The 9845-nt window shown below is 42.4% G+C and overlaps 1 protein-coding gene across 4 annotated transcripts in view; it reads left to right on the top strand.

Moving 5' to 3' along the window:
• Window positions 1–9845, top strand: part of LOC106808951 (influenza virus NS1A-binding protein-like) — a 76855-nt gene that overhangs the window by 21917 nt on the left and 45093 nt on the right. For all 4 annotated transcript variants that reach the window (XM_014811879.1, XM_014811880.1, XM_014811883.1 and 1 more), the window contains exon 2: window positions 5625–5954. The gene's annotated coding sequence lies outside the window, so the exon portion shown is untranslated. The remainder of the gene's footprint in view (window positions 1–5624; window positions 5955–9845) is intronic.

Below are 9845 nucleotides of genomic sequence, written 5' to 3' on the forward strand. Positions count from 1 at the left end.
TGCACTGCTCTTTACATTACAGATGAATAATAATATCAGCCCATTATAATATTTATATTTTATACAATTATACCATATTTTGATTCTTAGGCCATATTCTTGACATAAGTTAATAATAATGAATAGCAATGTAATAATATTATTTTTATTCACAATTATAATATTTTTATTCTTAGCACTATCTTACATATAAGTAATAATAATAATATGCAATATTCTTCTGAGTATGTTTGCGCAGTAAGTTCTTTATCACATTTCGGCGCGCCGCAGGTATCAAGTACGTGTTAAACCCTATCGTGCGGCCACGCATGATTTGGAAACCGTCCGGCTTGCTATAATATTGGACGCAGCCAGATAGCTTCTAATATTTGTTCTAAACACGTCAACAAGTCGCCATTTTTTTCGCGTAATATTTTATCGAATTCAGCTCGTGCCAAGATACGCATTTACCGCAATCGCTTAGCAAATATATTTGCTTAACAATTATCCAGTGTCCGGATGAAGTGCTTGGAGTGTGATTAGTCGGTTCATAATAGCTTGCAGGAACGCATATACACTTCTTCTTTATTGGGGTTTGGCAAATTTATGATGAGAAAATCGGTTAAAAATGCGCGGGATATCTGGGCTGCCGCACTCTTGTGTATTATCTGCTCTTGATCTGCTACATAGTATTCATCTCAAACAACCTTAACTACACAATATATATGAATACTAATCAATATGAATCCTCAAAACTACTTGACTATTAATCTATATCTTTTGCGCACTCTAGGCGTATCACTATTGCCCTCTTGCCCAATTAATGCCATCTACTTACCTCTTCTCGCGGATGGAAGGAGAGAACGCGATCCAACAGCTTGCGCATAACTCTACGACATCACATTGTTTAGCAACCCTTTAGCAACAATCTCTATACGCCTTAAACGATTTGAATCATCTGGCTGCATTAACCGTTATCACCTTTGCCTTAAACGCAAACTCACGTGTCCCATGAACAATGCGCTTTGCTGCTCGAGGGAAGCTTCCCCACTCCGTTGATTCACTCTACTCGGTCGGTCCAGCCTGGTCATTCTTCGCTCGGCGGTTGGCTGCACCTGTATGTTTCCTCTTGCAGATCTACTTCTGTGTTACAGCATCGAGCAGATCTTTCACTTGATCCAGTCAGATTCCCTTTCCCGGTGCTAACGGTGAGTCGTAATGGCACGATATCTTCTCCGATGATCGCGGGCACAACTATACTCGTAATATGCTTTCTTCCGGAGGACCCAACGCCTTCAATTCCTCTTATAGTGCAGTTTCGACTGGATCGCACAAGCTCTCGCCGCACGGTATCTCCTCTCACTGGATACTGGCTGCATGTCAGGAGTTCGATTCACGTGCGCTCGTTGTTAATGATATTCTATCTTCCCATATCGTTCCTATCCACAAGTATTTCTACTGCAGCTTGGATCAATTCGCGCTAGTTTACTGCGGGGGGGAACCGCGCACATCGCAAGATTTCGCTGGTTCTTCCACCAGGTCCTCGCAAAATTTTGTAAATTTGAATCCACAATGTCTAGACAATAGCATTCATCCATTGAATGGCGCTGTTCGTAACAGTCACCAAAAAATCCTTGCATTCGATGTACTTTTTCGTTGTGACACTATCCTATACCTTCTAGCCTTAGGATATTTAGCACTCACTGCCCTTGCGACGCAGTACTGGCGCGTCAACTCGATACTGGCTATGCTACTGTTTGCCCATCCTTGTTTCCTCTCGCCTCATCTTGGAACCAGCTCGCATCCATGTATCCATTGGAAATCATAGTCTCTATGCACTTATCTACCTACTGAAACGTGCCAGCTTCTTCCATTCTACTTCTATATCCATGTCTTCCATTTCTCACTCATTATTTCTCCAAGATCTCTTCGTCTAATCTCTGTACGGCTACGCAAGCTTTTCTGTCAGACATTGCTTATATGTTGTGATTAACCATTCTGCTCCTGTCACTAGCGGGCCATACTAGCCACTAGTAGTTAGTACTCTCGCATCACAGCTGCTGACTCTTGTCAATGAATTCATCTTGGCATAAGCCTCGAATTATGCCGCTCCTCTCATCCTCTTTCTATCTTCGAATAGTTCTCTCCATTGCCAATTGAGATGACCCAGGATGTAATGAGCCATTCATATTAGTTTTATTCCATTTTGTCGGAATGATGGCGCTGCACCAACGGGCATTGAAGAACCATCGGGCAGAGTCTTCTATTCAAATTGAGCAGTGCTTATATTGTACTTTTGAGCTGGAAATGCTTTTACCAGCATTGAGCATCATCAGCATCTGGGAATGCTCCAGCAGCAACCCTAAGAAGATATGTTCCTCGAGCAGTAGTTCTCGTCCGTGCTCCTTGCCCCTCCACCCTTGCTGAGTGAAGATTTCTCCCAGCTAACAAGATCTCTTAGTGATATGAAGAGTTAGGCGATTCTTGTGCCCGTACTTTGCTTATCGGCTTGCCGCTTTTGGCCATTCACTAGTTCTAGAATAGTACGTGCATCATGTACGAATACTTCTCCGTCTGGGATCAGCACTCGGCTGGAAATATGCGAGAGCTCTGTGGGAGATCACTTCTCTCTACCGGCATCTCGATCGCGGCTTGCGCTTTCATGATAGAACAATTGGTTTCGCCTGATTAATGCACGTGAATCCTTTGCTAAACTCCAGAATCCTCGTAGCCACGAATAAGGACAGGTGTTCTATTGACAGGGTTTCGTCTGCAAGCTGAAGAACTCCTTTTTTCTGCAAGGTTCCTCACAGAGAAGCTTTAGCGCAAACTCACGGCGCCGAGTAGTAACGAGGAAGAGTTTGAGGCCTGTACCGACATCCTTCTTTTCCGAGACGTTGCGATGCGTAGATGTAGGGGGCGCCGACATAGAATGGCGGTTAAATGAAGCTTGGTGTGAAGGAGTCTTCAGTATGGCTTCTGTGGTAGAGTAGTTAATTGGCATCGCTGTGGATGATGGGAAAGGGCTTCTTTAACCAATCCAAGGCAGCAGTGTTAAATCCTATACTGTATACCGACAGCTTATTCAAAGTGTTACTGCCCACCTTCGTTAGCACGCAATACTGTATACGAGTATATTTCGCGGTGGTTTAATTTTCGCGAATTTCGCGAACGCGTCCCTGACGAAAATAACAACACGCGAATAATTCATGCCGAATAATACCGAATAATTCATAATTCACCGACGGCGAAATTAACCACAGGCGAAATTGTCCGTCACGTCTGAACTGTACGCGTAAAATATGGCGTATGTACAGTATTTGAAACATGATATACACCTGCCGTCTACGTATGGTACAGCTTGCACACGTATAGAATGCAACCAATTAAATGTCTATTTGCTGAACTTAGTGGGTATGTCAATAGCCAAAGCTTTAATACTTACCTCGAGAGTATGATGTAGGAAAACTTCTGAAAGGCTAGCTGTTAAATTTATACAGTTCCGCATTATGCAGTTTTTGTTAGCAACGTGATTACGTGTAACTACCAAAGATTTCACAGCTAACATTTTCGGAGGTTGATCGCCCTTACTAGAAATTACGGGCCATGAAGTGATGTCATGTACCTGAGATGCATTCCCACGCACGTATATGTGTACGTTACAATCCTTCACACTAGTTGTTTAAGAAATAATTGCATGTGAGAGAAAGTATGTAGAAATTAGTAAGCCGTAATTGAACCTGTCAAATCAGAAGTCAGAGGTTGAAACTGGTTTCTCTCGGCAACTGCAAAGGAAAGAAGCTTATTTTACTTGGGTTTGATTTTTTTTTGCTGTATGCTCAGTAAGCAGTCTGACTGCCTTCAAACGTGTCTATCTCTCTTTGGCGAGAACAGGTTAAAAATAAAATATGATTCACTTTCAGTTCTCTAGAGACTGCACATTTCCGCTTCAAAATTTACCAAATTCCGTTTCGGAGATTACTAAATTCCACTTCAATTCCGTTTCAGCAAATTTCTACATTTTAATTTAGAAATAATTAAAATTAAGAGAAAACACTAATGGATGCCTGTTTTTTGTGTGTTTGTAATTTTTTTTGGATCTGTAATTTCTTTTGGAGGGTTAAAGTGATGAATGTAAGATAAGTTTTCATAATCATTCTGTGTGTGTTGGGAGTGATTTGAGCTGTTTTAAAGGTTATTTTTGTGTTTTGGGAGGTTATTTTTGGTGAAACTGGTGATTCCGTTTCAGAGGGGGTGATTCCGTGATTTCCGTCCATTTTCCGTTTTCATGGAAATGTGCAGTCTCTAGTTCTCTCTTTATCCTGATCGTGTCGTTACGTGAATGTACTTCACAGCCCTCTCGTTAAGACTATGGGATAATCAGCATTACATAGACAATGAGTGTACCTCCCTCATTTTAATAATTACTCCCATTCAGCTTGTAAAACTTGCAAAACTACACAACGTAATGCTGAAGTGTGCTTATTTTGAGCTTATATGTGTCGTAGAAATACTTTAAACTGTTGTTAAAATGATCATTTCTTAAATAAATCGAAAAATGGATAAATTTCGACAAATTTAGTCTTATAGTTATAGCGTAAAATACATGTTTCTGTTGTTATATGCTATGAATCAGTAAATGAACAGCAAACTTGTAACTGCTATCTTGAGATTCACCATAATGAAATTTTCAAACGCTCCCAATAAAACTAGTGCACGTGGTTACGTGATGCAAATATTTATAGACTGGTACCTAGAAATGGTATCTGGAATGGTAGACTGGTATCTGAAAATGTATACAAAGGTAATTAACCTAGTGTAGAGACATGGTTTCGGTCAATAGCATCTCACGAGAGCAAAAATCACGTGCTAGTTTTGTTGACGTGTAAACAAATCTCATTTGAAATGCAGATCGGTGCACATACTCGTAAAAGGAATGATGTACGAGTGTTCTATGACATGTTAGCCTTACTATATATACACTTGGTGTTATGCAAAGAATACTGGTAAGTATCAGAGCAGTCGAGAAAATAGGAAATCGGTTGGTAAAAACGACAAGGCATGTGGCAGAGCGAAGGGCTATAGTTCTAGAGCTATATCGCAGCTAAATCCCTGTAGAGAGCTGTGTAAGTGCAACCTACAGCATGGTGCCATGGTTTATGTGTACAAACCTTGACAACCTGTGAAAGTAAAATGTGACTCAACAGATTGCAGCTGCTGCAACAAGGGCTGCATTTTGGGCAAGGGTTAAAACGAGATGTATGCGTGTGTTATAAGATAAGATGTGGGTTATAAGATAAGGGTGCATCTACTTTCGAGCCGGTATATAATGCTGGGTTTACAATACCGACTTCATGTAGTCAAATTGACGAATCAGTCAATCAATCAATCAATCAATCAATCGGTCAATCAATCAATCAATCGGTCAATCAGGGGAAGTCCCAAAAGGCATCTATATATAGGCAGGTATTCAATCTATAGAGATGGTTTCACTGCATAAATGTGACTGGAAGGAAACAGCAAAGGTGTTGTTTGTTGACAGCAGTTTGTTCTCTACTGAGCTGACCCCCAAACAAGGGTGTGACTGCTGTATGCACACGATTTCGCTCTCATTGCTAATGAGTGTGCTTCTCTTCTCTTTGCAGGCATCCTTAAGCCTTAGGAGCGAGGTTTTCCACGGTTTCCCGTCACCGCGGGACTGTCCTCTCATCACCAACACGTGCATGTGACCCAGGCCTCAGTCGGTACACCCCGTGTAGCGGCAAAGCGCCGGTCAGGCACTCACTCATATATATATATATATACATATATGTATATATATATATACATATAACAAGCTGTGATTCCCCCTTCATCGTAATTTCGCCAAGTACTGTGATGCTCAAAGCTGGCTGCTCCGACGTGCATACCGAGTAGTATACTGCACCGCCTTTGACAGAGAGAATCGGAGGATCTCCGTGGGAAGCCTGAAGAGAGTGAGTACTCCTCCGTCGCTCACGCGCACGCAATGAGGGAAGGGGTCAGGCGAAGCGCATGTGCTGACGCCATGATGACGAAGCTGCAGCATTTTTGTGTGGGTGTTTTTGTGTAGGTGTATGTCACCTGTGGAGTCATTGGCAAGAGGTCTTCTCGAAGTGGCGAAGCTGTCACTTTAGTCGTGCTGACCTCCCTTTGGGATTGGGTGGAAGAGGAATGTGTGAACTACCTTCATCTGGGTGTCTTCGATGATAGGGCTGTGTTGAGAGGAAAGGGGTGTAGTCTTGCAGCCCTCCACTGGTGGGAGTTGTGTGGCAGAGTATAATATAGTACAACACTGTATCCTTGGCACCCTTCCTGGGGGTCGGGTGTAGAGGAGGCATGGTGAAACACGTTACACTGTATAGTGATTAGTCTTGGAGCCAGGTCTTGTCTTCCTTCTCCTTGAGCTCTCTATAAATTCTCGCTCGGGGTAAAACGATATTGCAGCTCTAACGAGGCCCAAACATGGAGAGTGATCGATGATGCCAAGTTAAAACGAAAACAAATAACCAGCAGTAGGTTTTTACCGGGTAAGTGCGCGTGCATTGCCTGCTGGCAGTTTTCTCTCCCGTGACGATTGCGTGCTGAAAAACATTTCAGGCCATCCTTAAAAAATTCTATGTTTGCTGTCTCCCAACCCATGATTTTTTTAGTGGGTGGGTAGGTAGGTAGGCCTTCTTTTTTGTGTGAGGCATAATAGTTATTTTATGTCTGTCTTCATGTTTGCCACACATGCTTTGTGTTTCATTCTTAACTATGAGGAATGTAAAAAAAAAAAAAGAACCCAAAATGTAAAAAAAAAACTTTTGGGTTGCGGCTATTTTCGTGGGTCGGTCGGAGGACAGCAAACATATAATTTTTTTAAGGATGGCCTCACGGCTTCACTGCTGTGCCTCTTCCACCAACCGTCTCGAGGAAAGTCGAAACGGTCGAACGGTTCGTAGTTTCGTTCGTCGAACGGTCTCGACGAAAGCCTGAACAAATCACAAGCTACGGGGAAGTTTTCACCATGCTGCACTCCCCGGCAGGACACGAGCAGGGTGTGAGAGAATTGGTGGAGGACAGTTAATTACCTCCGCCAAGGAGGTTATGTTTTCGCCCCTGTTAGTTGGTTTGTTTGTTTGTCAAATGTTTTGGACGGGTTGGTCTCGGGCCAAGAACCAATCGATTCGATTTTAGTGGTGATCCGGATCCAGATCTGGATCCAGAATATTTTTGTGGGGAAGACTTCAGACGCATTTAAAAAATTTTTTTTCAAACTTGAAAATTGCATCAAACTCACTATTGGGTGTACCAGCAAGATGGGGGGGACTCACCCCCCGGGACTGTTACGCTGTGGCGGAGGTTTGCTATCTCCGATTGCTCTTGTTAGCTAAAGGCACCCTCGTGCATCCCTGACTCCCACGTAGGAAATACAGGTATGCTGGGATGGCGTTCATACAGCAATGTTGCATAGCCTCTGCTAACAACGCCAGTTGATGCTCCGTCGATGAACGCACATGTGCGGATGCTCTTTTGTTTGCGACGTGTGTTGTGCCCGCAGTCGCTAATCAATAAAAGTGATTTGCAGGATCGAATCGGCCGTATTTAACACGTCAGTGGGTTATTATTGTTCGGGCGAATGGAGGCTTATGCCAGATTTTTAATGAGTATGAGGATTATATCTGCCCTACTTTCTGCAAAGTTCACATCCTGTTTGGCTGAGCAACTGTCACATACTCTGAACACATAACTTCTAAGGTAGCTGTGGTGGCGATCACAGGTATTCAGTGCAATGGAGAGAGAATCGATTCATATAGATCTATTCTAATATTTAAAATTCTTGGGTGTCAGAGACAAGATATCTGAGCACCCTCACACCTGGCAGTGCTCGAAATAAGCGTTGTCCGGTTGTCCGAGACAACCAGAATTTGCGCCGGACAACCTAACCAGTCTGAGACATTGTCCGGTGGACAACCAAGTAAAAAAGGTGACGAAAAACGCACTTTATTTATGTTTTTCTCAGGGGTTCTCCAAGAGCACTTATAGCCTGGCGGCCCGCCATTAATCTATGGTGTGGGAAAGCGACGCATACTAGCTGCTATTTCCAACACTGGTATATGTCAGGTTTTCTGATTTATGAGAGGTGAAGTCGATTTGGAACCAGCAAACCAGCAAGTTCACCCCTACATTTTGGTATTTTTATTCCATTATTATTTTGAATTTTCCGATGGCTTTGCCCATGCAAAACAAACAACAGTGGGGATTCATGTTGATCCGAAAGTTTAAAAAAAAGAGAATTGTCGTAGGCAGAATGAAGGCTGTACATGTACTCAAAAGTGCCGCAAATACCATCTCCTGCCATCTACATTTTCAAAATTTTGTGGGGGAGAACCCCCATACCCCCCGCTTGTTTTCACCCCCCGAAAGATCCTAGATCCTAGATCCGCCACTGAACAATTACATATCTTGGGAGCACACCAACGTTTATCCCGCTTTAGAAAATGTGTGTAACACGGAATAGAGCCGCAGCACGGTCAAACAGTGTTGGGATATACATGCTAACTGAGGGAAAAATGCCGGTTTATGCGTATCCAGGTAACCATTTCTCAAAGGAATTTTGCGCTTTGGGGATCAGTTAAGGAAAGGTATGCCAACACGACGATCGGGTGAGTACCACTAAGTATATACGTTTCAGTGTCTTAATCTTAAAGATGGAAGCTCCATCGTGCGTAGTAGCAACAACTATTTGCAAGACAGGAATAGGTTAGCAACAATGAACCAGTACTCATGATTATATTACACATACGTTACCTGTATATTATGCCAAAGCCTAACAACAGGCTAAGAATAAGTAAAAATTAATACTAGTGTGATACACCGTTTCTTTCAAATATTTATGCACCATCTTGAACAACTATAACTATAAAATCCAATCCCAAACAATAGGTTGTAGCAGGCGCATAGGGCCACTAAAATCTAATTTAAAATACTAGTGACTATCATAACCTCAACATAATACAATTAATTGACTATCTTAATTATCGGGCTGGCGATTAAATTAATCATCTGGCAAGTTGTGCCACAATTTCCATACGGCCGGAGCATGTTGCAGATATAGAGTTTTACATGTAACATTGTGGAGCGACGCACTGGACTCAGCTGACAGTCTAACCCGTAGAATGCCCCACTAGTGAATTATAATCACTCGAGACAAATTCACGAGTTGTTAAAGGGCTGAAGCCCAGTTAAAAACCCGTAGTGCGTTCTTGGATTTTTAATTTATCCGTGAGGTCACACCAAAATTTAAGCTCACAAACGAAATTATGACTTTACGAAACGTATGTCCGTCAATATTCTAATCCGGCAAGTCGGGGCACAAGATTATGCTGGTACCTGAAAGTGTCGACTGTATTCGAGTTTTAGCCTGTTATGCTCTTAATGTCTCTGTGATTTACCGTGACGCATTTTAGTCTATTGCGTTGCGGCAGGAGATCATTCAGTTTATTATTCGTGGATCAGTGATTAGTGCACATATGAGTATGAGTGCTCAAAATTAAATAAGACACCATTGTCGGGGCTCAATAACTGTATAAAATTTAAATGCGAAAGTGTGAGTGAGTGTTATTACATAAAAGACTTTTTTAGAATAGTGATACATATATACAGAGATGCTACAGGTGCGCTATAGCTTTCGCCCCACGGTCACCTACCTTCCGCCAGTTCTTTTTTAGATTCAGTCTCGATGGTGTCGATTGCTTAGATCAGCTCTGCGATTGCTTAGCGATCAGTCTAGCGATTGCTTGTCGATTGCTTAGGATCAGTCTCGATTGCTTGTCGATTTGCTTATGTAAGTCAATCGCAAGCAA

Source organism: Priapulus caudatus, unplaced genomic scaffold (genome assembly GCF_000485595.1).
Source record: "Priapulus caudatus unplaced genomic scaffold, Priapulus_caudatus-5.0.1 Scaffold317, whole genome shotgun sequence".
In the NCBI taxonomy this organism is placed as follows: domain Eukaryota; kingdom Metazoa; phylum Priapulida; class Priapulimorpha; order Priapulimorphida; family Priapulidae; genus Priapulus; species Priapulus caudatus.